This window comes from Pleurodeles waltl, chromosome 6 (genome assembly GCF_031143425.1).
Source record: "Pleurodeles waltl isolate 20211129_DDA chromosome 6, aPleWal1.hap1.20221129, whole genome shotgun sequence".
In the NCBI taxonomy this organism is placed as follows: Eukaryota; Metazoa; Chordata; class Amphibia; order Caudata; family Salamandridae; genus Pleurodeles; species Pleurodeles waltl.
The window spans coordinates 83658353-83684137 of record NC_090445.1 but is presented as its reverse complement, the minus strand read 5'-3'; the positions used below and the strand labels follow the sequence as shown (position 1 = coordinate 83684137).

The 25785-nt window shown below is 51.1% G+C and overlaps 8 non-coding genes across 8 annotated transcripts; all 8 read right to left on the bottom strand.

The window, feature by feature from the left end:
* Nucleotides 1-150: 150 nt before the first annotated feature.
* Nucleotides 151-223, bottom strand: TRNAE-CUC (transfer RNA glutamic acid (anticodon CUC)). The gene has a single exon. It is a non-coding gene; the product is annotated as a tRNA-Glu (tRNA).
* Nucleotides 224-2596: 2373 nt separating this feature from the next.
* On the bottom strand, nucleotides 2597-2669 carry TRNAE-CUC (transfer RNA glutamic acid (anticodon CUC)). The gene has a single exon. It is a non-coding gene; the product is annotated as a tRNA-Glu (tRNA).
* A 1561-nt stretch (nucleotides 2670-4230) lies between these two features.
* On the bottom strand, nucleotides 4231-4303 carry TRNAE-CUC (transfer RNA glutamic acid (anticodon CUC)). The gene has a single exon. It is a non-coding gene; the product is annotated as a tRNA-Glu (tRNA).
* Nucleotides 4304-7478: 3175 nt separating this feature from the next.
* On the bottom strand, nucleotides 7479-7551 carry TRNAE-CUC (transfer RNA glutamic acid (anticodon CUC)). The gene has a single exon. It is a non-coding gene; the product is annotated as a tRNA-Glu (tRNA).
* A 2359-nt stretch (nucleotides 7552-9910) lies between these two features.
* Nucleotides 9911-9983, bottom strand: TRNAE-CUC (transfer RNA glutamic acid (anticodon CUC)). The gene has a single exon. It is a non-coding gene; the product is annotated as a tRNA-Glu (tRNA).
* Nucleotides 9984-14795: 4812 nt separating this feature from the next.
* Nucleotides 14796-14868, bottom strand: TRNAE-CUC (transfer RNA glutamic acid (anticodon CUC)). Its single transcript has one exon. It is a non-coding gene; the product is annotated as a tRNA-Glu (tRNA).
* Nucleotides 14869-18042: 3174 nt separating this feature from the next.
* TRNAE-CUC (transfer RNA glutamic acid (anticodon CUC)) lies at nucleotides 18043-18115 on the bottom strand. Its single transcript has one exon. It is a non-coding gene; the product is annotated as a tRNA-Glu (tRNA).
* Nucleotides 18116-18861: 746 nt separating this feature from the next.
* TRNAE-CUC (transfer RNA glutamic acid (anticodon CUC)) lies at nucleotides 18862-18934 on the bottom strand. Its single transcript has one exon. It is a non-coding gene; the product is annotated as a tRNA-Glu (tRNA).
* Between the last annotated feature and the right edge of the window lie 6851 nt (nucleotides 18935-25785).

Below are 25785 nucleotides of genomic sequence, written 5' to 3'. Positions count from 1 at the left end.
GGAAGTGCTGCGTTGTGTGGAGTCCTGTGGGAATCGTGAGGCAAACTGCAGGATATGTGTGTGTGTGTAGTTTTAAGCCTCAGCGAAATATCTGAAAAAGGTGAGAGTTAATGTTAAACCCGAAAATAGATAAGCCTTTAAAAAGAATCACGCCCAACATGGGGCTCAAACCCACGACCCTGAGATTGAGAGTCTTATGCTCTACCGACTGAGCTAGCCAGGCTGCTGTGCCTGGGTTGTTTCACACACCCTCTGTGTGTTCTCTGTGAGGAAGTAGTGTGTGGTTATCCCAGGAGGCCCCTTTGTTTCATTTTCTCTGCTGCTGACTCGACACAGGCACCTTTCTCTTTCTCCATCTCTCGCTCTACCCCAGTCTTATGTCCCCATCAGTCTCTCTGGAGCTCACTCTGGTACATACATGCATCTGTCCTCTCAACCTGTCTCTGGGCATATACTTAAATGTCCAGTAGAGAACAGTGTGAACTCTCCCTGTTTCGCGAGGTGGCAGTCAGCCTCCAGAGCCGTGTTCCGGAGGCTGCCGGAATGGCCGTGCGGTGTAAGGTGCCATATTCAAGAGCACTATCTTCTCCAGTCCCGTGATCAAATCCTGCTGCCGACATAAAGTAGTTTTCATACCTACTTTAATCATAACACCAGCGGGGATGAGACCTTAAACTCCTCTTTTTGAAAGGATGAGGGGGGGACAGGACGGACCGGAGCGGACTCCGAGCTCGCTGTAAGCACGGGCGGCTCAGGCTAGGAAAGGGTGCAGGAAAGGCTCGGCCTAGGACCGCTCCCAGCGGCGCCTCCCAGGTTGGGAAGTGCTGCGTTGTGTGGAGTCCTGTGGGAATCGTGAGGCAAACTGCAGGATGTGTGTGTGTGTAGTTTTAAGCCTCAACGAAATATCTGAAAAAGGTGAGAGTTAATGTTAATCCTGAAAATGGAGAAGCCTTTAAAAAGCATCACGCCTAACGTGGGGCTCGAACCCACAACCCTGAGATTAAGAGTCTCATGCTCTTCCAACTGAGCTAGCCGGGCTGCTTTGCCTATGTCCTTTCACACACCCTCTGTGTGTTCTTTGTGAGGAATTAGTGTGTGGTTATCCCAGGAGGCCCTTTGTTTCATTTTCTCTGCTGCTGACTCGACACAGGCACCTTTCTCTTTGTCCATCTCTCGCTCTACCCCAGTCTTATGTCCCCATCAGTCTCTCTAGAGCTCACTCTGGTACATACATGCATCTGTCCTCTCAACCTGTCTCTGGGCACATACTTAAATGTCCAGTAGAGAACAGTGTGAACTCTCCCTGTTTCGAGAGGTGGCAGTCAGCCTCCAGAGCTGTGTTCCGGAGGCTGCCGGAATGGCCGATCGGTGTAAGGTGCCACCTTCAAGAGCAGTATCTTTCCCAGTCCCGTAATCAAATCCCGCTGCCCACATAAAGTCGTGTTCATACCTACTTTAATCATAACAACAGCAGGGATGAGAGCTTAAACTCCTCTTTTTGAATGATGGGGGGGGACAGGACGGACCGGAGCGGACTCCGAGCTCGCTGTAAGCACGTGCGGCTCAGGCTAGGAAAGGGCACAGGAAAGGCTCGGCCTAGGACTGCTCCCAGCGGCGCCTCCCAGGGCGGGAAGTGCTGCGTTGTGTGGAGTCCTGTGGGAATTGTGAGGCAAACTGCAGGATGTGTGTGTGTGTAGTTTTAAGCCTCAGTGAAATATCTGAAAAAGGTGAGAGTTAATGTTAAACCTGAAAATGGAAAAGCCTTTAAAAAGCATCACGCCCAACGTGGGGCTCAAACACACAACCCTCAGATTAAGAGTCTCATGCTCTACCGAATGAGCTAGCTGCGCTGCTGTGCCTATATCATTTCACACACCCTCTGTGTGTTCTTTGTGAGGAAGTAGTGTGTGGTTATCCCAGGAGGCCCCTTTGTTTCATTTTCTCTGCTGCTGACTCGACACAGGCACCTTTCTCTTTCTCCATATCTCGCTCTACCCCAGTCTTATGTCCCCATCAGTCTTTCTGGAGCTTACTCTGGTACATACATGCATCTGTCCTCTCAACCTGTCTCTGGGCACATACTTAAATGTCCAGTAGAGAACAGTGTGAACTCTCCCTGTTTCGCGAGGTGGCAGTCAGCTTCCAGAGTCGTGTTCTGGAGGCTGCCGGAATGGCCGAGCTGTGTAAGGTGCCACTTTCAAGAGCAGTATCTTCCCCAGTCCCGTGATCAAATCCTGCTGCCGACATAAAGTAGTTTTCATACCTACTTTAATCATAACAGCAGCGGGGATGAGACCTTAAACTCCTCTTTTTGAAAGGATGGGGGGGGGGAACAGGACGGACCGGAGCGGACTCCGAGCTCGCTGTAAGCACGGGCTGCTCAGGCTAGGAAAGGGCGCAGGAAAGGCTCAGCCTAGGACCGCTCCCAGCGGCGCCTCCCAGGGCGGGAAGTGCTGCGTTGTGTGGAGTCCTGTGGGAATCGTGAGGCAAACTGCAGGATATGTGTGTGTGTGTAGTTTTAAGCCTCAGCGAAATATCTGAAAAAGGTGAGAGTTAATGTTAAACCCGAAAATGGATAAGCCTTTAAAAAGAATCACGCCCAACATGGGGCTCAAACCCACGACCCTGAGATTGAGAGTCTTATGCTCTACCGACTGAGCTAGCCAGGCTGCTGTGCCTGGGTTGTTTCACACACCCTCTGTGTGTTCTCTGTGAGGAAGTAGTGTGTGGTTATCCCAGGAGGCCCCTTTGTTTCATTTTCTCTGCTGCTGACTCGACACAGGCACCTTTCTCTTTCTCCATCTCTCGCTCTACCCCAGTCTTATGTCCCCATCAGTCTCTCTGGAGCTCACTCTGGTACATACATGCATCTGTCCTCTCAACCTGTCTCTGGGCATATACTTAAATGTCCAGTAGAGAACAGTGTGAACTCTCCCTGTTTCGCGAGGTGGCAGTCAGCCTCCAGAGCCGTGTTCCGGAGGCTGCCGGAATGGCCGTGCGGTGTAAGGTGCCATATTCAAGAGCACTATCTTCCCCAGTCCAGTGATCAAATCCTGCTGCCGACATAAAGTAGTTTTCATACCTACTTTAATCATAACACCAGCGGGGATGAGACCTTAAACTCCTCTTTTTGAAAGGATGAGGGGGGGACAGGACGGACCGGAGCGGACTCCGAGCTCGCTGTAAGCACGGGCGGCTCAGGCTAGGAAAGGGTGCAGGAAAGGCTCGGCCTAGGACCGCTCACAGCGGCGCCTCCCAGGGCGGGAAGTGCTGCGTTGTGTGGAGTCCTGTGGGAATCGTGAGGCAAACTGCAGGATGTGTGTGTGTGTAGTTTTAAGCCTCAACAAAATATCTGAAAAAGGTGAGAGTTAATGTTAATCCTGAAAATGGAGAAGCCTTTAAAAAGCATCACGCCTAACGTGGGGCTCGAACCCACAACCCTCAGATTAAGAGTCTCATGCTCTACCAAATGAGCTAGCTGCGCTGCTGTGCCTATATCATTTCACACACCCTCTGTGTGTTCTTTGTGAGGAAGTAGTGTGTGGTTATCCCAGGAGGCCCCTTTGTTTCATTTTCTCTGCTGCTGACTCGACACAGGCACCTTTCTCTTTCTCCATATCTCGCTCTACCCCAGTCTTATGTCCCCATCAGTCTTTCTGGAGCTTACTCTGGTACATACATGCATCTGTCCTCTCAACCTGTCTCTGGGCACATACTTAAATGTCCAGTAGAGAACAGTGTGAACTCTCCCTGTTTCGCGAGGTGGCAGTCAGCTTCCAGAGTCGTGTTCTGGAGGCTGCCGGAATGGCCGAGCTGTGTAAGGTGCCACTTTCAAGAGCAGTATCTTCCCCAGTCCCGTGATCAAATCCTGCTGCCGACATAAAGTAGTTTTCATACCTACTTTAATCATAACAGCAGCGGGGATGAGACCTTAAACTCCTCTTTTTGAAAGGATGGGGGGGGGGAACAGGACGGACCGGAGCGGACTCCGAGCTCGCTGTAAGCACGGGCTGCTCAGGCTAGGAAAGGGCGCAGGAAAGGCTCAGCCTAGGACCGCTCCCAGCGGCGCCTCCCAGGGCGGGAAGTGCTGCGTTGTGTGGAGTCCTGTGGGAATCGTGAGGCAAACTGCAGGATATGTGTGTGTGTGTAGTTTTAAGCCTCAGCGAAATATCTGAAAAAGGTGAGAGTTAATGTTAAACCCGAAAATAGATAAGCCTTTAAAAAGAATCACGCCCAACATGGGGCTCAAACCCACGACCCTGAGATTGAGAGTCTTATGCTCTACCGACTGAGCTAGCCAGGCTGCTGTGCCTGGGTTGTTTCACACACCCTCTGTGTGTTCTCTGTGAGGAAGTAGTGTGTGGTTATCCCAGGAGGCCCCTTTGTTTCATTTTCTCTGCTGCTGACTCGACACAGGCACCTTTCTCTTTCTCCATCTCTCGCTCTACCCCAGTCTTATGTCCCCATCAGTCTCTCTGGAGCTCACTCTGGTACATACATGCATCTGTCCTCTCAACCTGTCTCTGGGCATATACTTAAATGTCCAGTAGAGAACAGTGTGAACTCTCCCTGTTTCGCGAGGTGGCAGTCAGCCTCCAGAGCCGTGTTCCGGAGGCTGCCGGAATGGCCGTGCGGTGTAAGGTGCCATATTCAAGAGCACTATCTTCTCCAGTCCCGTGATCAAATCCTGCTGCCGACATAAAGTAGTTTTCATACCTACTTTAATCATAACACCAGCGGGGATGAGACCTTAAACTCCTCTTTTTGAAAGGATGAGGGGGGGACAGGACGGACAGGAGCGGACTCCGAGCTCGCTGTAAGCACGGGCGGCTCAGGCTAGGAAAGGGTGCAGGAAAGGCTCGGCCTAGGACCGCTCCCAGCGGCGCCTCCCAGGTTGGGAAGTGCTGCGTTGTGTGGAGTCCTGTGGGAATCGTGAGGCAAACTGCAGGATGTGTGTGTGTGTAGTTTTAAGCCTCAACGAAATATCTGAAAAAGGTGAGAGTTAATGTTAATCCTGAAAATGGAGAAGCCTTTAAAAAGCATCACGCCTAACGTGGGGCTCGAACCCACAACCCTGAGATTAAGAGTCTCATGCTCTTCCAACTGAGCTAGCCGGGCTGCTTTGCCTATGTCCTTTCACACACCCTCTGTGTGTTCTTTGTGAGGAATTAGTGTGTGGTTATCCCAGGAGGCCCTTTGTTTCATTTTCTCTGCTGCTGACTCGACACAGGCACCTTTCTCTTTGTCCATCTCTCGCTCTACCCCAGTCTTATGTCCCCATCAGTCTCTCTAGAGCTCACTCTGGTACATACATGTAACTGTCCTCTCAACCTGTCTCTGGGCACATACTTAAATGTCCAGTAGAGAACAGTGTGAACTCTCCCTGTTTCGAGAGGTGGCAGTCAGCCTCCAGAGCTGTGTTCCGGAGGCTGCCGGAATGGCCGATCGGTGTAAGGTGCCACATTCAAGAGCAGTATTTTTCCCAGTCCCGTAATCAAATCCCGCTGCCCACATAAAGTTGTTTTCATACCTACTTTAATCATAACAACAGCGGGGATGAGAGCTTAAACTCCTCTTTTTGAATGATGGGGGGGGGACAGGACGGACCGGAGCGGACTCCGAGCTCACTGTAAGCACGTGCGGCTCAGGCTAGGAAAGGGCACAGGAAAGGCTCGGCCTAGGACTGCTCCCAGCAGCGCCTCCCAGGGCGGGAAGTGCTGCGTTGTGTGGAGTCCTGTGGGAATTGTGAGGCAAACTGCAGGATGTGTGTGTGTGTAGTTTTAAGCCTCAGTGAAATATCTGAAAAAGGTGAGAGTTAATGTTAAACCTGAAAATGGAAAAGCCTCACGCCCAACGTGGGGCTCAAACACACAACCCTCAGATTAAGAGTCTCATGCTCTACCGAATGAGCTAGCCGCGCTGCTGTGCCTATATCATTTCACACACCCTCTGTGTGTTCTTTGTGAGGAATTAGTGTGTGGTTATCCCAGGAGGCCCTTTGTTTCATTTTCTCTGCTGCTGACTCGACACAGGCACCTTTCTCTTTGTCCATCTCTCGCTCTACCCCAGTCTTATGTCCCCATCAGTCTCTCTAGAGCTCACTCTGGTACATACATGCATCTGTCCTCTCAACCTGTCTCTGGGCACATACTTAAATGTCCAGTAGAGAACAGTGTGAACTCTCCCTGTTTCGAGAGGTGGCAGTCAGCCTCCAGAGCTGTGTTCCGGAGGCTGCCGGAATGGCCGATCGGTGTAAGGTGCCACCTTCAAGAGCAGTATCTTTCCCAGTCCCGTAATCAAATCCCGCTGCCCACATAAAGTCGTGTTCATACCTACTTTAATCATAACAACAGCAGGGATGAGAGCTTAAACTCCTCTTTTTGAATGATGGGGGGGGACAGGACGGACCGGAGCGGACTCCGAGCTCGCTGTAAGCACGTGCGGCTCAGGCTAGGAAAGGGCACAGGAAAGGCTCGGCCTAGGACTGCTCCCAGCGGCGCCTCCCAGGGCGGGAAGTGCTGCGTTGTGTGGAGTCCTGTGGGAATTGTGAGGCAAACTGCAGGATGTGTGTGTGTGTAGTTTTAAGCCTCAGTGAAATATCTGAAAAAGGTGAGAGTTAATGTTAAACCTGAAAATGGAAAAGCCTTTAAAAAGCATCACGCCCAACGTGGGGCTCAAACACACAACCCTCAGATTAAGAGTCTCATGCTCTACCGAATGAGCTAGCTGCGCTGCTGTGCCTATATCATTTCACACACCCTCTGTGTGTTCTTTGTGAGGAAGTAGTGTGTGGTTATCCCAGGAGGCCCCTTTGTTTCATTTTCTCTGCTGCTGACTCGACACAGGCACCTTTCTCTTTCTCCATATCTCGCTCTACCCCAGTCTTATGTCCCCATCAGTCTTTCTGGAGCTTACTCTGGTACATACATGCATCTGTCCTCTCAACCTGTCTCTGGGCACATACTTAAATGTCCAGTAGAGAACAGTGTGAACTCTCCCTGTTTCGCGAGGTGGCAGTCAGCTTCCAGAGTCGTGTTCTGGAGGCTGCCGGAATGGCCGAGCTGTGTAAGGTGCCACTTTCAAGAGCAGTATCTTCCCCAGTCCCGTGATCAAATCCTGCTGCCGACATAAAGTAGTTTTCATACCTACTTTAATCATAACAGCAGCGGGGATGAGACCTTAAACTCCTCTTTTTGAAAGGATGGGGGGGGGGAACAGGACGGACCGGAGCGGACTCCGAGCTCGCTGTAAGCACGGGCTGCTCAGGCTAGGAAAGGGCGCAGGAAAGGCTCAGCCTAGGACCGCTCCCAGCGGCGCCTCCCAGGGCGGGAAGTGCTGCGTTGTGTGGAGTCCTGTGGGAATCGTGAGGCAAACTGCAGGATATGTGTGTGTGTGTAGTTTTAAGCCTCAGCGAAATATCTGAAAAAGGTGAGAGTTAATGTTAAACCCGAAAATGGATAAGCCTTTAAAAAGAATCACGCCCAACATGGGGCTCAAACCCACGACCCTGAGATTGAGAGTCTTATGCTCTACCGACTGAGCTAGCCAGGCTGCTGTGCCTGGGTTGTTTCACACACCCTCTGTGTCTTCTCTGTGAGGAAGTAGTGTGTGGTTATCCCAGGAGGCCCCTTTGTTTCATTTTCTCTGCTGCTGACTCGACACAGGCACCTTTCTCTTTCTCCATCTCTCGCTCTACCCCAGTCTTATGTCCCCATCAGTCTCTCTGGAGCTCACTCTGGTACATACATGCATCTGTCCTCTCAACCTGTCTCTGGGCATATACTTAAATGTCCAGTAGAGAACAGTGTGAACTCTCCCTGTTTCGCGAGGTGGCAGTCAGCCTCCAGAGCCGTGTTCCGGAGGCTGCCGGAATGGCCGTGCGGTGTAAGGTGCCATATTCAAGAGCACTATCTTCCCCAGTCCCGTGATCAAATCCTGCTGCCGACATAAAGTAGTTTTCATACCTACTTTAATCATAACACCAGCGGGGATGAGACCTTAAACTCCTCTTTTTGAAAGGATGAGGGGGGGACAGGACGGACCGGAGCGGACTCCGAGCTCGCTGTAAGCACGGACGGCTCAGGCTAGGAAAGGGTGCAGGAAAGGCTCGGCCTAGGACCGCTCCCAGCGGCGCCTCCCAGGTTGGGAAGTGCTGCGTTGTGTGGAGTCCTGTGGGAATCGTGAGGCAAACTGCAGGATGTGTGTGTGTGTAGTTTTAAGCCTCAACGAAATATCTGAAAAAGGTGAGAGTTAATGTTAATCCTGAAAATGGAGAAGCCTTTAAAAAGCATCACGCCTAACGTGGGGCTCGAACCCACAACCCTGAGATTAAGAGTCTCATGCTCTTCCAACTGAGCTAGCCGGGCTGCTTTGCGTATGTCCTTTCACACACCCTCTGTGTGTTCTTTGTGAGGAATTAGTGTGTGGTTATCCCAGGAGGCCCTTTGTTTCATTTTCTCTGCTGCTGACTCGACACAGGCACCTTTCTCTTTGTCCATCTCTCGCTCTACCCCAGTCTTATGTCCCCATCAGTCTCTCTAGAGCTCACTCTGGTACATACATGTAACTGTCCTCTCAACCTGTCTCTGGGCACATACTTAAATGTCCAGTAGAGAACAGTGTGAACTCTCCCTGTTTCGAGAGGTGGCAGTCAGCCTCCAGAGCTGTGTTCCGGAGGCTGCCGGAATGGCCGATCGGTGTAAGGTGCCACATTCAAGAGCAGTATTTTTCCCAGTCCCGTAATCAAATCCCGCTGCCCACATAAAGTTGTTTTCATACCTACTTTAATCATAACAACAGCGGGGATGAGAGCTTAAACTCCTCTTTTTGAATGATGGGGGGGGACAGGACGGACCGGAGCGGACTCCGAGCTCGCTGTAAGCACGTGCGGCTCAGGCTAGGAAAGGGCACAGGAAAGGCTCGGCCTAGGACTGCTCCCAGCGGCGCCTCCCAGGGCGGGAAGTGCTGCGTTGTGTGGAGTCCTGTGGGAATTGTGAGGCAAACTGCAGGATGTGTGTGTGTGTAGTTTTAAGCCTCAGTGAAATATCTGAAAAAGGTGAGAGTTAATGTTAAACCTGAAAATGGAAAAGCATCACGCCCAACGTGGGGCTCAAACACACAACCCTCAGATTAAGAGTCTCATGCTCTACCGAATGAGCTAGCCGCGCTGCTGTGCCTATATCATTTCACACACCCTCTGTGTGTTCTTTGTGAGGAAGTAGTGTGTGGTTATCCCAGGAGGGTCCTTTGTTTCATTTTCTCTGCTGCTGACTCGACACAGGCACCTTTCTCTTTCTCCATATCTCGCTCTACCCCAGTCTTATGTCCCCATCAGTCTTTCTGGAGCTTACTCTGGTACATACATGCATCTGTCCTCTCAACCTGTCTCTGGGCACATACTTAAATGTCCAGTAGAGAACAGTGTGAACTCTCCCTGTTTCGCGAGGTGGCAGTCAGCTTCCAGAGCCGTGTTCCGGAGGCTGCCGGAATGGCCGAGCGGTGTAAGGTGCCACTTTCAAGAGCAGTATCTTCCCCAGTCCTGTGATCAAATCCTGCTGCCGACATAAAGTAGTTTTCATACCTACTTTAATCATTACAACAGCGGAGATGAGACTTTAATCTCCTCTTTTTGAAAGGATGAGTGGGGACAGGATGGACCGGAGCGGACTCCGAGCTCGCTGTAAGCACGGGCTGCTCAGGCTAGGAAAGGGCGCAGGAAAGGCTCAGCCTAGGACCGCTCCCAGCGGCGCCTCCCAGGGCGGGAAGTGCTGCGTTGTGTGGAGTCCTGTGGGAATCGTGAGGCAAACTGCAGGATGTGTGTGTGTGTGTAGTTTTAAGCCTCAGCGAAATATCTGAAAAAGGTGACAGTTAATGTTAAACCCAAAAATGGATAAGCCTTTAAAAAGCATCACGCCCAACATGGGGCTCAAACCCACGACCCTGAGATTGAGAGTCTTATGCTCTACCGACTGAGCTAGCCAGGCTGCTGTGCCTGGGTTGTTTCACACACCCTCTGTGTGTTCTCTGTGAGGAAGTAGTGTGTGTTTATCCCAGGAGGCCCCTTTGTTTCATTTTCTCAGCTGCTGACTCGACACAGGCACCTTTCTCTTTCTCCATCTCTCGCTCTACCCCAGTCTTATGTCCCCATCAGTCTCTCTGGAGCTCACTCTGGTACATACATGCATCTGTCCTCTCAAACTGTCTCTGGGCACATACTTAAATGTCCAGTAGAGAACAGTGTGAACTCTCCCTGTTTAGCGAGGTGGCAGTCAGCCTCCAGAGCCGTTTTCCGGAGGCTGCCGGAATGGCCGTGCGGTGTAAGGTGCCATATTCAAGAGCACTATCTTCCCCAGTCCCGTGAACAAATCCTGCTGCCGACATAAAGTAGTTTTCATACCTACTTTAATCATAACACCAGCGGGGATGAGACCTTAAACTCCTCTTTTTGAAAGGATGAGGGGGGGACAGGACGGACCGGAGCGGACTCCGAGCTCGCTGTAAGCACGGGCGGCTCAGGCTAGGAAAGGGCGCAGGAAAGGCTCGGCCTAGGACCGCTCCCAGCGGCGCCTCCCAGGGCGGGAAGTGCTGCGTTGTGTGGAGTCCTGTGGGAATCGTGAGGCAAACTGCAGGATGTGTGTGTGTGTAGTTTTAAGCCTCAGCGAAATATCTGAAAAAGGTGAGAGTTAATGTTAAACCCAAAAATGGAGAAGCCTTTAAAAAGCATCACGCCCAATGTGGGGCTCGAACCCACAACCCTGAGATTAAGAGTCTCATGTTCTACCAACTGAGCTAGCCGGCCTGCTGCGCCTTTGTTATTTCACACACCCTTTGTGTGTTCTTTGTGAGGAAGTAGTGTGTGGTTATCCCAGGAGGCCCCTTTGTTTCATTTTCTCTGCTGCTGACTCGACACAGGCACCTTTCTCTTTCTCCATCTCTCGCTCTACCCCAGTCATATGGACCCATCAGTCTCTCTGGAGCTCACTCTGGTACATACATTCATCTGTCCTCTCAACCTGTCTCTGGGCACATACTTAAATGTCCAGTAGAGAACAGTGTGAACTCTCCCTGTTTCGCGAGGTGGCAGTCAGCCTCTAGAGCGGTGTTCAGGAGGCTGCTGGAATGGCCGTGCGGTGTAAGGTGCCATATTCAAGAGCAGTATCTTCCCCAGTCCCGTGATCAAATCCCGCTGCCGACATAAAGTAGTTTTCATACCTACTTTAATCATAACACCAGCGGGGATGAGACCTTAAACTCCTCTTTTTGAAAGGATGGGGGGTGACAGGACGGACCGGAGAGGACTCCGAGCTCGCTGTAAGCACGGGCGGCTCAGGCTAGGAAAGGGCGCAGGAAAGGTTCGGCCTAGGACCGCTCCCAGTGGCGCCTTCCTGGGCTGGAAGTGCTGCGTTGTGTGGAGTCCTGTGGGAATCGTGAGGCAAACTGCAGGATGTGTGTGTGTAGTTTTAAGCCTCAACGAAATATCTGAAAAAGGTGAGAGTTAATGTTAATTCTGAAAATGGAGAAGCCTTTAAAAAGCATCACGCCTAACGTGGGGCTCGAACCCACAACCCTGAGATTAAGAGTCTCATGCTCTTCCGACTGAGCTAGCCGGGTTGCTTTGCCTATGTCATTTCACACACACTCTGTGTGTTCTTTGTGAGGAAGTAGTGTGTGGTTATCCCAGGAGGCCCCTTTGTTTCATTTTCTCTGCTGCTGACTCGACACAGGCACCTTTCTCTTTCTCCATCTCTCGCTCTACCCCAGTCATATGGCCCCATCAGTCTCTCTGGAGCTCACTCTGGTACATACATTCATCTGTCCTCTCAACCTGTCTCTGGGGACATACTTAAATGTCCAGTAGAGAACAGTGTGAACTCTCCCTGTTTCGCGAGGTGGCAGTCAGCCTCCAGAGCCGTGTTCCGGAGGCTGCCGGAATTTCCGAGCGGTGTAAGGTGCCACATTCAAGAGCAGTATCTTCCCCAATCCCGTAATCAATTCCCGCTGCCGACATAAAGTAGTTTTCATACCTACTTTAATCATAACACCAGCGGGGATTAGACCTTAAACTCCTCTTTTTGAAAGGATGGGGGGGGACAGGACCGACGGGAGCGGACTCCGAGCTCGCTGTAAGCACGGGCGGCTCAGGCTAAGAAAGGGCGCAGGAAAGGCTCGGCCTAGGACCGCTCCCAGCGGCGCCTCCCAGGGTGGGAAGTGCTGCGTTGTGTGGAGTCCTGTGGGAATCGTGAGGCAAACTGCAGGATGTGTGTGTGTGTGTGTAGTTTTAAGCCTCAGCGAAATATCTGAAAAAGGTGAGAGTTAATGTTAAACCCAAAAATGGATAAGCCTTTAAAAAGCATCACGCCCAACATGGGGCTCGAACCCACGACCCTGAGATTAAGAGTCTCATGCTGTACCGACTGAGCTAGCCAGGCTGCTGTACCTATGTCATTTCACACACCCTCTGTGTGTTCTTTGTGAGGAAGTAGTGTGTGGTTATCCCAGGAGGCCCCTTTGTTTCATTTTCTCTGCTGCTGATTCGACACAGGCACCTTTCTCTTTCTCCATCTCTCGCTCTACCCCAGTCTTATGTCCCCATCAGTCTCTCTGGAGCTCAATCTGGTACATACATGCATCTGTCCTCTCAACCTGTCTCTGGGCACATACTTAAATGGCCAGTAGAGAACAGTGTGAACTCTCTCTGTTTCGCGAGGTGGCAGTCAGCCTCCAGAGCCATGTTCCACAGGCTGCCGGAATGGCTGAGAGGTGTAAGGTGCCCCATTCAAGAGCAATATCTTCCCCAGTCCTGTGATCAAATACCGCTGCCGACATAAAGTAGTTTTCATACCTACTTTAATCATAACACCAGCGGGGATGATACCTTAAACTCCTCTTTTTGAAAAGATGGGGGGTGGACAGGACGGACCGGAGCAGACTCCGAGCTCGCTGTAAGCACGGGCGGCTCAGGCTAGGAAAGGGCGCAGGAAAGGCTCGGCCTAGGACCGCTCCCAGCGGCGCCTCCCAGGGCGGGAAGTGCTGCGTTGTGTGGAGTCCTGTGGGAATCGTGAGGCAAACTGCAGGATATGTGTGTGTGTGTAGTTTTAAGCCTCAGCGAAATATCTGAAAAAGGTGAGAGTTAATGTTAAACCCGAAAATGGATAAGCCTTTAAAAAGAATCACGCCCAACATGGGGCTCAAACCCACGACCCTGAGAGTCTTATGCTCTACCGACTGAGCTAGCCAGGCTGCTGTGCCTGGGTTGTTTCACACACCCTCTGTGTGTTCTCTGTGAGGAAGTAGTGTGTGGTTATCCCAGGAGGCCCCTTTGTTTCATTTTCTCTGCTGCTGACTCGACACAGGCACCTTTCTCTTTCTCCATCTCTCGCTCTACCCCAGTCTTATGTCCCCATCAGTCTCTCTGGAGCTCACTCTGGTACATACATGCATCTGTCCTCTCAACCTGTCTCTGGGCATATACTTAAATGTCCAGTAGAGAACAGTGTGAACTCTCCCTGTTTCGCGAGGTGGCAGTCAGCCTCCAGAGCCGTGTTCCGGAGGCTGCCGGAATGGCTGTGCGGTGTAAGGTGCCATATTCAAGAGCACTATCTTCCCCAGTCCCGTGATCAAATCCTGCTGCCGACATAAAGTAGTTTTCATACCTACTTTAATCATAACACCAGCGGGGATGAGACCTTAAACTCCTCTTTTTGAAAGGATGAGGGGGGGACAGGACGGACCGGAGCGGACTCCGAGCTCGCTGTAAGCACGGGCGGCTCAGGCTAGGAAAGGGTGCAGGAAAGGCTCGGCCTAGGACCGCTCCCAGCGGCGCCTCCCAGGTTGGGAAGTGCTGCGTTGTGTGGAGTCCTGTGGGAATCGTGAGGCAAACTGCAGGATGTGTGTGTGTGTAGTTTTAAGCCTCAACGAAATATCTGAAAAAGGTGAGAGTTAATGTTAATCCTGAAAATGGAGAAGCCTTTAAAAAGCATCACGCCTAACGTGGGGCTCGAGCCCACAACCCTGAGATTAAGAGTCTCATGCTCTTCCAACTGAGCTAGCCGGGCTGCTTTGCGTATGTCCTTTCACACACCCTCTGTGTGTTCTTTGTGAGGAATTAGTGTGTGGTTATCCCAGGAGGCCCTTTGTTTCATTTTCTCTGCTGCTGACTCGACACAGGCACCTTTCTCTTTGTCCATCTCTCGCTCTACCCCAGTCTTATGTCCCCATCAGTCTCTCTAGAGCTCACTCTGGTACATACATGTAACTGTCCTCTCAACCTGTCTCTGGGCACATACTTAAATGTCCAGTAGAGAACAGTGTGAACTCTCCCTGTTTCGAGAGGTGGCAGTCAGCCTCCAGAGCTGTGTTCCGGAGGCTGCCGGAATGGCCGATCGGTGTAAGGTGCCACATTCAAGAGCAGTATTTTTCCCAGTCCCGTAATCAAATCCCGCTGCCCACATAAAGTTGTTTTCATACCTACTTTAATCATAACAACAGCGGGGATGAGAGCTTAAACTCCTCTTTTTGAATGATGGGGGGGGACAGGACGGACCGGAGCGGACTCCGAGCTCGCTGTAAGCACGTGCGGCTCAGGCTAGGAAAGGGCACAGGAAAGGCTCGGCCTAGGACCGCTCCCAGCGGCGCCTCCCAGGGCGGGAAGTGCTGCGTTGTGTGGAGTCCTGTGGGAATCGTGAGGCAAACTGCAGGATATGTGTGTGTGTGTAGTTTTAAGCCTCAGCGAAATATCTGAAAAAGGTGAGAGTTAATGTTAAACCCGAAAATGGATAAGCCTTTAAAAAGAATCACGCCCAACATGGGGCTCAAACCCACGACCCTGAGATTGAGAGTCTTATGCTCTACCGACTGAGCTAGCCAGGCTGCTGTGCCTGGGTTGTTTCACACACCCTCTGTGTGTTCTCTGTGAGGAAGTAGTGTGTGGTTATCCCAGGAGGCCCCTTTGTTTCATTTTCTCTGCTGCTGACTCGACACAGGCACCTTTGTCTTTGTCCATCTCTCGCTCTACCCCAGTCTTATGTCCCCATCAGTCTCTCTGGAGCTCACTCTGGTACATACATGCATCTGTCCTCTCAACCTGTCTCTGGGCATATACTTAAATGTCCAGTAGAGAACAGTGTGAACTCTCCCTGTTTCGCGAGGTGGCAGTCAGCCTCCAGAGCCGTGTTCCGGAAGCTGCCGGAATGGCCGTGCGGTGTAAGGTGCCATATTCAAGAGCACTATCTTCCCCAGTCCCGTGATCAAATCCTGCTGCCGACATAAAGTAGTTTTCATACCTACTTTAATCATAACACCAGCGGGGATGAGACCTTAAACTCCTCTTTTTGAAAGGATGAGGGGGGGACAGGACGGACCGGAGCGGACTCCGAGCTCGCTGTAAGCACGGGCGGCTCAGGCTAGGAAAGGGTGCAGGAAAGGCTCGGCCTAGGACCGCTCCCAGCGGCGCCTCCCAGGGCGGGAAGTGCTGCGTTGTGTGGAGTCCTGTGGGAATCGTGAGGCAAACTGCAGGATGTGTGTGTGTGTAGTTTTAAGCCTCAACGAAATATCTGAAAAAGGTGAGAGTTAATGTTAATCCTGAAAATGGAGAAGCCTTTAAAAAGCATCACGCCTAACGTGGGGCTCGAACCCACAACCCTGAGATTAAGAGTCTCATGCTCTTCCAACTGAGCTAGCCGGGCTGCTTTGCCTATGTCCTTTCACACACCCTCTGTGTGTTCTTTGTGAGGAATAAGTGTGTGGTTATCCCAGGAGGCCCTTTGTTTCATTTTCTCTGCTGCTGACTCGACACAGGCACCTTTCTCTTTGTCCATCTCTCGCTCTACCCCAGTCTTATGTCCCCATCAGTCTCTCTAGAGCTCACTCTGGTACATACATGTAACTGTCCTCTCAACCTGTCTCTGGGCACATACTTAAATGTCCAGTAGAGAACAGTGTGAACTCTCCCTGTTTCGAGAGGTGGCAGTCAGCCTCCAGAGCTGTGTTCCGGAGGCTGCCGGAATGGCCGATCGGTGTAAGGTGCCACATTCAAGAGCAGTATTTTTCCCAGTCCCGTAATCAAATCCCGCTGCCCACATAAAGTTGTTTTCATACCTACTTTAATCATAACAACAGCGGGGATGAGAGCTTAAACTCCTCTTTTTGAATGATGGGGGGGGACAGGACGGACCGGAGCGGACTCCGAGCTCGCTGTAAGCACGTGCGGCTCAGGCTAGGAAAGGGCACAGGAAAGGCTCGGCCTAGGACTGCTCCCAGCGGCGCCTCCCAGGGCGGGAAGTGCTGCGTTGTGTGGAGTCCTGTGGGAATTGTGAGGCAAACTGCAGGATGTGTGTGTGTGTAGTTTTAAGCCTCAGTGAAATATCTGAAAAAGGTGTGAGTTAATGTTAAACCTGAAAATGGAAAAGCCTCACGCCCAACGTGGGGCTCAAACACACAACCCTCAGATTAAGAGTCTCATGCTCTACCGAATGAGCTAGCCGCGCTGCTGTGCCTATATCATTTCACACACCCTCTGTGTGTTCTTTGTGAGGAATTAGTGTGTGGTTATCCCAGGAGGCCCTTTGTTTCATTTTCTCTGCTGCTGACTCGACACAGGCACCTTTCTCTTTGTCCATCTCTCGCTCTACCCCAGTCTTATGTCCCCATCAGTCTCTCTAGAGCTCACTCTGGTACATACATGCATCTGTCCTCTCAACCTGTCTCTGGGCACATACTTAAATGTCCAGTAGAGAACAGTGTGAACTCTCCCTGTTTCGAGAGGTGGCAGTCAGCCTCCAGAGCTGTGTTCCGGAGGCTGCCGGAATTGCCGATCGGTGTAAGGTGCCACCTTCAAGAGCAGTATCTTTCCCAGTCCCGTAATCAAATCCCGCTGCCCACATAAAGTAGTTTTCATACCTACTTTAATCATAACAACAGCAGGGATGAGAGCTTAAACTCCTCTTTTTGAATGATGGGGGGGGACAGGACGGACCGGAGCGGACTCCGAGCTCGCTGTAAGCACGTGCGGCTCAGGCTAGGAAAGGGCACAGGAAAGGCTCGGCCTAGGACTGCTCCCAGCGGCGCCTCCCAGGGCGGGAAGTGCTGCGTTGTGTGGAGTCCTGTGGGAATTGTGAGGCAAACTGCAGGATGTGTGTGTGTGTAGTTTTAAGCCTCAGTGAAATATCTGAAAAAGGTGAGAGTTAATGTTAAACCTGAAAATGGAAAAGCCTTTAAAAAGCATCACGCCCAACGTGGGGCTCAAACACAAAACCCTCAGATTAAGAGTCTCATGCTCTACCGAATGAGCTAGCTGCGCTGCTGTGCCTATATCATTTCACACACCCTCTGTGTGTTCTTTGTGAGGAAGTAGTGTGTGGTTATCCCAGGAGGCCCCTTTGTTTCATTTTCTCTGCTGCTGACTCGACACAGGCACCTTTCTCTTTCTCCATATCTCGCTCTACCCCAGTCTTATGTCCCCATCAGTCTTTCTGGAGCTTACTCTGGTACATACATCCATCTGTCCTCTCAACCTGTCTCTGGGCACATACTTAAATGTCCAGTAGAGAACAGTGTGAACTCTCCCTGTTTCGCGAGGTGGCAGTCAGCTTCCAGAGTCGTGTTCTGGAGGCTGCCGGAATGGCCGAGCTGTGTAAGGTGCCACTTTCAAGAGCAGTATCTTCCCCAGTCCCGTGATCAAATCCTGCTGCCGACATAAAGTAGTTTTCATACCTACTTTAATCATAACAGCAGCGGGGATGAGACCTTAAACTCCTCTTTTTGAAAGGATGGGGGGTGGGAACAGGACGGACCGGAGCGGACTCCGAGCTCGCTGTAAGCACGGGCTGCTCAGGCTAGGAAAGGGCGCAGGAAAGGCTCAGCCTAGGACCGCTCCCAGCGGCGCCTCCCAGGGCGGGAAGTGCTGCGTTGTGTGGAGTCCTGTGGGAATCGTGAGGCAAACTGCAGGATATGTGTGTGTGTGTAGTTTTAAGCCTCAGCGAAATATCTGAAAAAGGTGAGAGTTAATGTTAAACCCGAAAATGGAAAAGCCTTTAAAAAGAATCACGCCCAACATGGGGCTCAAACCCACGACCCTGAGATTGAGAGTCTTATGCTCTACCGACTGAGCTAGCCAGGCTGCTGTGCCTGGGTTGTTTCACACACCCTCTGTGTGTTCTCTGTGAGGAAGTAGTGTGTGGTTATCCCAGGAGGCCCCTTTGTTTCATTTTCTCTGCTGCTGACTCGACACAGGCACCTTTCTCTTTCTCCATCTCTCGCTCTACCCCAGTCTTATGTCCCCATCAGTCTCTCTGGAGCTCACTCTGGTACATACATGCATCTGTCCTCTCAACCTGTCTCTGGGCATATACTTAAATGTCCAGTAGAGAACAGTGTGAACTCTCCCTGTTTCGCGAGGTGGCAGTCAGCCTCCAGAGCCGTGTTCCGGAGGCTGCCGGAATGGCCGTGCGGTGTAAGGTGCCACTTTCAAGAGCAGTATCTTCCCCAGTCCCGTGATCAAATCCTGCTGCCGACATAAAGTAGTTTTCATACCTACTTTAATCATAACAGCAGCGGGGATGAGACCTTAAACTCCTCTTTTTGAAAGGATGGGGGGGGGGAACAGGACGGACCGGAGCGGACTCCGAGCTCGCTGTAAGCACGGGCTGCTCAGGCTAGGAAAGGGCGCAGGAAAGGCTCAGCCTAGGACCGCTCCCAGCGGCGCCTCCCAGGGCGGGAAGTGCTGCGTTGTGTGGAGTCCTGTGGGAATCGTGAGGCAAACTGCAGGATATGTGTGTGTGTGTAGTTTTAAGCCTCAGCGAAATATCTGAAAAAGGTGAGAGTTAATGTTAAACCCGAAAATGGAAAAGCCTTTAAAAAGAATCACGCCCAACATGGGGCTCAAACCCACGACCCTGAGATTGAGAGTCTTATGCTCTACCGACTGAGCTAGCCAGGCTGCTGTGCCTGGGTTGTTTCACACACCCTCTGTGTGTTCTCTGTGAGGAAGTAGTGTGTGGTTATCCCAGGAGGCCCCTTTGTTTCATTTTCTCTGCTGCTGACTCGACACAGGCACCTTTCTCTTTCTCCATCTCTCGCTCTACCCCAGTCTTATGTCCCCATCAGTCTCTCTGGAGCTCACTCTGGTACATACATGCATCTGTCCTCTCAACCTGTCTCTGGGCATATACTTAAATGTCCAGTAGAGAACAGTGTGAACTCTCCCTGTTTCGCGAGGTGGCAGTCAGCCTCCAGAGCCGTGTTCCGGAGGCTGCCGGAATGGCCGTGCGGTGTAAGGTGCCATATTCAAGAGCACTATCTTCCCCAGTCCCGTGATCAAATCCTGCTGCCGACATAAAGTAGTTTTCATACCTACTTTAATCATAACACCAGCGGGGATGAGACCTTAAACTCCTCTTTTTGAAAGGATGAGGGGGGGACAGGACGGACCGGAGCGGACTCCGAGCTCGCTGTAAGCACGGGCGGCTCAGGCTAGGAAAGGGTGCAGGAAAGGCTCGGCCTAGGACCGCTCCCAGCGGCGCCTCCCAGGTTGGGAAGTGCTGCGTTGTGTGGAGTCCTGTGGGAATCGTGAGGCAAACTGCAGGATGTGTGTGTGTGTAGTTTTAAGCCTCAACGAAATATCTGAAAAAGGTGAGAGTTAATGTTAATCCTGAAAATGGAGAAGCCTTTAAAAAGCATCACGCCTAACGTGGGGCTCGAACCCACAACCCTGAGATTAAGAGTCTCATGCTCTTCCAACTGAGCTAGCCGGGCTGCTTTGCCTATGTCCTTTCACACACCCTCTGTGTGTTCTTTGTGAGGAATTAGTGTGTGGTTATCCCAGGAGGCCCTTTGTTTCATTTTCTCTGCTGCTGACTCGACACAGGCACCTTTCTCTTTGTCCATCTCTCGCTCTACCCCAGTCTTATGTCCCCATCAGTCTCTCTAGAGCTCACTCTGGTACATACATGTAACTGTCCTCTCAACCTGTCTCTGGGCACATACTTAAATGTCCAGTAGAGAACAGTGTGAACTCTCCCTGTTTCGAGAGGTGGCAGTCAGCCTCCAGAGCTGTGTTCCGGAGGCTGCCGGAATGGCCGATCGGTGTAAGGTGCCACATTCAAGAGCAGTATTTTTCCCAGTCCCGTAATCAAATCCCGCTGCCCACATAAAGTTGTTTTCATACCTACTTTAATCATAACAACAGCGGGGATGAGAGCTTAAACTCCTCTTTTTGAATGATGGGGGGGGACAGGACGGACCGGAGCGGACTCCGAGCTCGCTGTAAGCACGTGCGGCTCAGGCTAGGAAAGGGCACAGGAAAGGCTCGGCCTAGGACTGCTCCCAGCGGCGCCTCCCAGGGCGGGAAGTGCTGCGTTGTGTGGAGTCCTGTGGGAATTGTGAGGCAAACTGCAGGATGTGTGTGTGTGTAGTTTTAAGCCTCAGTGAAATATCTGAAAAAGGTGAGAGTTAATGTTAAACCTGAAAATGGAAAAGCCTCACGCCCAACGTGGGGCTCAAACACACAACCCTCAGATTAAGAGTCTCATGCTCTACCGAATGAGCTAGCCGCGCTGCTGTGCCTATGTCATTTCACACACCCTCTGTGTGTTCTTTGTGAGGAAGTAGTGTGTGGTTATCCCAGGAGGCCCCTTTGTTTCATTTTCTCTGCTGCTGACTCGACACAGGCACATTTCTCTTTCTCCATCTCTTGCTCTACCCCAGTCTTATGTCCCCATCAGTCTCTCTGGAGCTCACTCTGGTACATACATGCATCTGTCCTCTCAACCTGTCTCTGGGCACATAATTAAATGTCCAGTAAAGAACAGTGTGAACTCTCCCTGTTTCGCGAGGTGGCAGTCAGCCTCCAGAGACTTGTTCCGGAGGCTGCCGGAATGGCCGAGCGGTGTAAGGCGCCACATTCAAGAGCAGTATCTTCCCCAGTCCCGTGATTAAATCCCGCTGCTGACATAAAGTAGTTTTCATACCTACTTTAATCATAACACCAGCGGGGATGAGACCTCAAACTCCTCCTTTTTTAAAGGATGGGAGGGGGGGGGGTGGCAGGACGGACCGGACCGGACTCCGAGCTCGCTGTAAGCACGGGCGGCTCAGGCTAGGAAAGGGCGCAGGAAAGGCTCGGCCTAGGACCGCTCCCAGTGGCGCCTCACAGGGTGGGAAGTGCTGCGTTGTGTGGAGTCCTGTGGGAATCGTGAGGCAAACTGCAGGATGTGTGTGTGTGTGTGTAGTTTTAAGCCTCAGCGAAATATCTGAAAAAGGTGAGAGTTCATTTTAAACCCGAAAATGGAGAAGCCTTTAAAAAGCATCACACCCAACGTGGGGCTCGAGCCCACAACCCTGAGATTAAGAGTCTCATGCTCTACCGACTGAGCTAGCTAGGCTGCTCTACCTATGTCATTTCACACACCCTCTGTGTGTTCTTTGTGAGGAAGTAGTGTGTGGTTATCCCAGGAGGCCCCTTTGTTTCATTTTCTCTGCTGCTGATTCGACACAGGCACCTTTCTCTTTCTCCATCTCTCGCTCTACCCCAGTCTTATGTCCCCATCAGTCTCTCTGGAGCTCACTCTGGTACATACATGCATCTGTCATCTCAACCTGTCTCTGGGTACATACTTAAATGTCCAGTAGAGAACAGTGTGAACTCTCCCTGTTTCGCGAGGTGGCAGTCAGCCTCCAGAGCCGTGTTCCGGAGGCTGCCGGAATGGCTGAGCGGTGTAAGGTGCCACATTCAAGAGAAGTATCTTCCCCAGTCCTGTGATTAAATCCTGCTGCCGACATAAAGTAGTTTTCATACCTACTTTAATCATAACACCAGTGGGGATGAGACCTTAAACTCCTCTTTTTGAAAGGATGGGGGGAGTGGACAGGACGGACCGGAGCATACTCTGAGCTCGCTGTAAGCACGGGCGGCTCAGGCTAGGAAAGAGTGCAGGAAAGGCTCGGCCTAGGACCGCTCCCAGCGGCGCCTCCCAGGGCGGGAAGTGCTGCGTTGTGTGGAGTCCTGTGGGAATCGTGAGGCAAACTGCAGGATGTGTGTGTGTGTAGTTTTAAGCCCCAGCGAAATATCTGAAAAAGGTGTGTGAGAAAGTAGCCTCTTTCTAGCCTTATTACCCCCACTTTTGGCCTGTTTGTGAGTGTATGTCAGGGTGTTTTCACTGTCTCACTTGGATCCTGCCAGCCAGGGCCCAGTGCTCATAGTGAAAACTCTATGTTTTCAGTATGTTTGTTATGTGTCACTGGGACCCTGCTAGCCAGGACCCCAGTGCTCATAAGTTTGTGACCTAGATGTATGTGTTCCCTGTGTGATGCCTAACTGTCTCACTGAGGCTCTGCTAACCAGAACCTCAGTGGTTATGCTCTCTCTTTCCAAATTGTCACTAACAGGCTAGTGACCAATTTTACCAATTTACATTGGCATACTGGAACACCCTTATAATTCCCTAGTATATGGTACTGAGGTACCCAGGGTATTGGGGTTCCAGGAGATCCCTATGGGCTGCAGCATTTCTTTTGCCACCCACAGGGAGCTCTGACAATTCTTACACAGGCCTGCCACTGCAGCCTGAGTGAAATAATGCCCACATTATTTCACAGCCATTTTCACTGCACTTATGTAACTTATAAGTCACCTATATGTCTAACCTTTACCTGGTAAAGGTTAGGTGCAAAGTTACTTAGTATGTGGGCACTCTGGCACTAGCCAAGGTGCCCCCACATTGTTCAGGGCCAATGCCCCGGACTTTGTGAGTGCGGGGACACCATTACATGCGTGCACTACACATAGGTCACTACCTATGTGTAGCTTCACAATGGTAACTCCGAATATGGCCATGTAACATGTCTAAGATCATGGAATTGCCCCCTCTATGCCATCCTGGCATTGTTGGTACAATCCCATGATCCTACGGGTCTGTAGCTCAGACCCGGGTACTGCCAAACTGCCTTTTCTGGGGTTTCACTGCAGCTGCTGCTGCTGCCAACCCCTCAGACAGGTTTCTGCCCTCATGGGGTCAAGCCAGGCTTGTCCCAGGATGGCAGAACAAAGGACTTCCTCTGAGAGAGGGTGTTATACCCTCTCCCTTTGGAAAATGGTGTGAAGGCAGGGGAGGAATAGCCTCCCCCAGCCTCTGGAAATGCTTTCTTGGGCACATTTGTGCCCAATTCTGCATAAGCCAGTCTACACCGGTTCAGGGACCCCTTAGCCCTGCTCTGGCGCGAAACTGGACAAAGGAAAGGGGAGTGACCACTCCCCTGACCTGCACCCCCCTGGGAGGTGTCCAGAGCTCCTCCAGTGTGCTCCAGACCTCTGCCATCTTGGAAACAGAGGTGCTGCTGGCACACTGGACTGTTCTGAGTGGCCAGTGCCACCAGGTGACGTCAGAGACTCCTTCTGATAGGCTCCTTCAGGTGTTGCTAGCCTATCCTCTCTCCTAGGTAGCCAAACCCTCTTTTCTGGCTATTTAGGGTCTCTGTCTCTGGGGAAACTTTAGATAACGAATGCAAGAGCTCATCAGAGTTCCTCTGAATCTCTCTCTTCACCTTCTGCCAAGGAATCGACTGCTGACCGCGCTGGAAGCCTGCAAAACTGCAACAAAGTAGCAAAGACGACTACTGCAACTCTGTAACGCTGATCCTGCCGCCTTCTCGACTGTTTTCCTGGTGGTGCATGCTGTGGGGGTAGTCTGCCTCCTCTCTGCACTAGAAGCTCCAAAGAAATCTCCCGTGGGTCGACGGAATCTTCCCCCTGCAACCGCAGGCACCAATGAACTGCATTACCGGTCTCCTGGTTCTCCTCTCAGCACAACGAGCGAGGTCCCTTGAATCCAGCAACTCTGTCCAAGTGACTTCCACAGTCCAGTGACTCTTCAGTCGAAGTTTGGTGGAGGTAAGTCCTTGCCTCCCCACGCCAGACTGCATTGCTGGGAACAGCGACTTTTGCAGCTACTCCGGCCCCTGTGCACTTCCGGCGGAAATCCTTTTTGCACAGCCAAGCCTGGGTCCACGGCACTCTAACCTGCATTGCACGACTTTCTAAGTTGGTCTCTAGCGACGTGGGACTCCTTTGTGCAACTTCGGCGAGCACCGTTTCACGCATCCTTGTAGTGCCTGTTTCTGGCACTTCTGCGGGTGCTACCTGCTGCTGAGAGGGCTCCTTGTCTTGCTCGACGCCTCCTCTGTCCCCAGACGCAATTGGCGACATCCTGGTCCCTCCTGGGCCACAGCAGCATCCAAAAACCCTTTTCGCACGATTTGCAGCTAGCAAGGCTTGTTGGCTGTATTTCCACAGGAAAACACTTCTGCACAACTCTCCACGGCGTGGGGGATCCATCTTCCAAAGGGGAAGTTTCTAGCCTTTGCCGTTCCTGCAGAATTGCTTAATTTAGCTTGCTTAATCTCCACAACGGCCCCAACAGCGCTTGGATGCCTGGCTTCACCCTGGGGGTTCTCAGGAGTGGGCACCTCACAGGGAAAAGCCAGGAGGGGTTCCATAGCGGTATGAGTACAGCGCCTTGAGACCCTAACGGGTGAGTAGTGCGCTATACAAGTGCTAATTTTAATTTACAGAATCCTAAGTTTCTACTGTCCAGTAGCAGTTTCTTTGCATCCACCGTTGCCATTTCTTGGGCATCTGCCCATCTCCGACTTGCTTGTGACTTTTGGACTTGGTCCCCTTGTTCCACAGGTACCCTCGTTTGGAAATCCATCGTTGTTGCATTGCTGGTTTGTGTCTTTCCTGCAGAATTCCCCTATTACGACTTCTTTGTCCTTTGGGGAACTTTAGTGCACTTTGCACTCACTTTTCAGGGTCTTGGGGTGGGCTATTTTTCTAACCCTTACTATTTTCTAATAGTCCCAGCGACCCTCTACAGGGTCACATAGGTTTGGGGTCCATTCGTGGTTCGCATTCCACTTTTGGAGTATATGGTTTGTGTTGCCCCTATCCCTATGTGTCCCCATTGCATCCTATTGTAACTATACATTGTTTGCACTGTTTTCTAAGACTATACTGCATATTTTTGGTATTGTGTACATATAACTTGTGTATAATTGCTATCCTCATACTGAGGGTACTCACTGAGATACTTTGGCATATTGTCATAAAAATAAAGTACCTTTATTTTTAGTATATCCGTGTATTGTGTTTTCTTATGATATTGTGCAAGTGACACTAAGTGGTACTGTAGGAGCTTCACTCGTCTCCTAGTTCAGCCTAAGCTGCTCTGCTAAGCTACCATTATCTATCAGCCTAAGCTGCTAGACACCCTATACACTAATAAGGGATAACTGGGCCTGGTGCAAGGTACAAGTACCCCTTGGTACTCACTACAAGCCAGTCCAGCCTCCTACATTGGTGGCAGCGGTGGGATAAGTGCTTTGAGGCTACTTACCACTCTTGTCATTGTACTTTTCATAAGAGAAAAATATACAAAACAAGTTCAGTGTGTGTACACATTGCTAAAAAGTTTTGCATTTCCTCTTTTCACTCTTTTCTAAGTGCTGAAGAGTACTTCTAACTTTCTAAAAAGTTCTTAAAAAGTTTTAAAAGTTTTTTTCTCTTTCTAAAAGTTCTGAAAAACTTTTTCTTCACTTTTTCTGTCACTTAAACCCTTTCTAAAATGTCTGGCACAGGCCAAAATGTTGATCTGTCCAAGATTGCATATGATCACCTTAGCTGGAAAGGAGCAAGGAGTCTCTGCATAGAAAGAGGTTTGAGTGTAGGGAAGAATCCTTCTTTGGAATTGTTGCTTAATATGCTTAGAGAACAAGATAAGGCCTTAGGGGCCACAT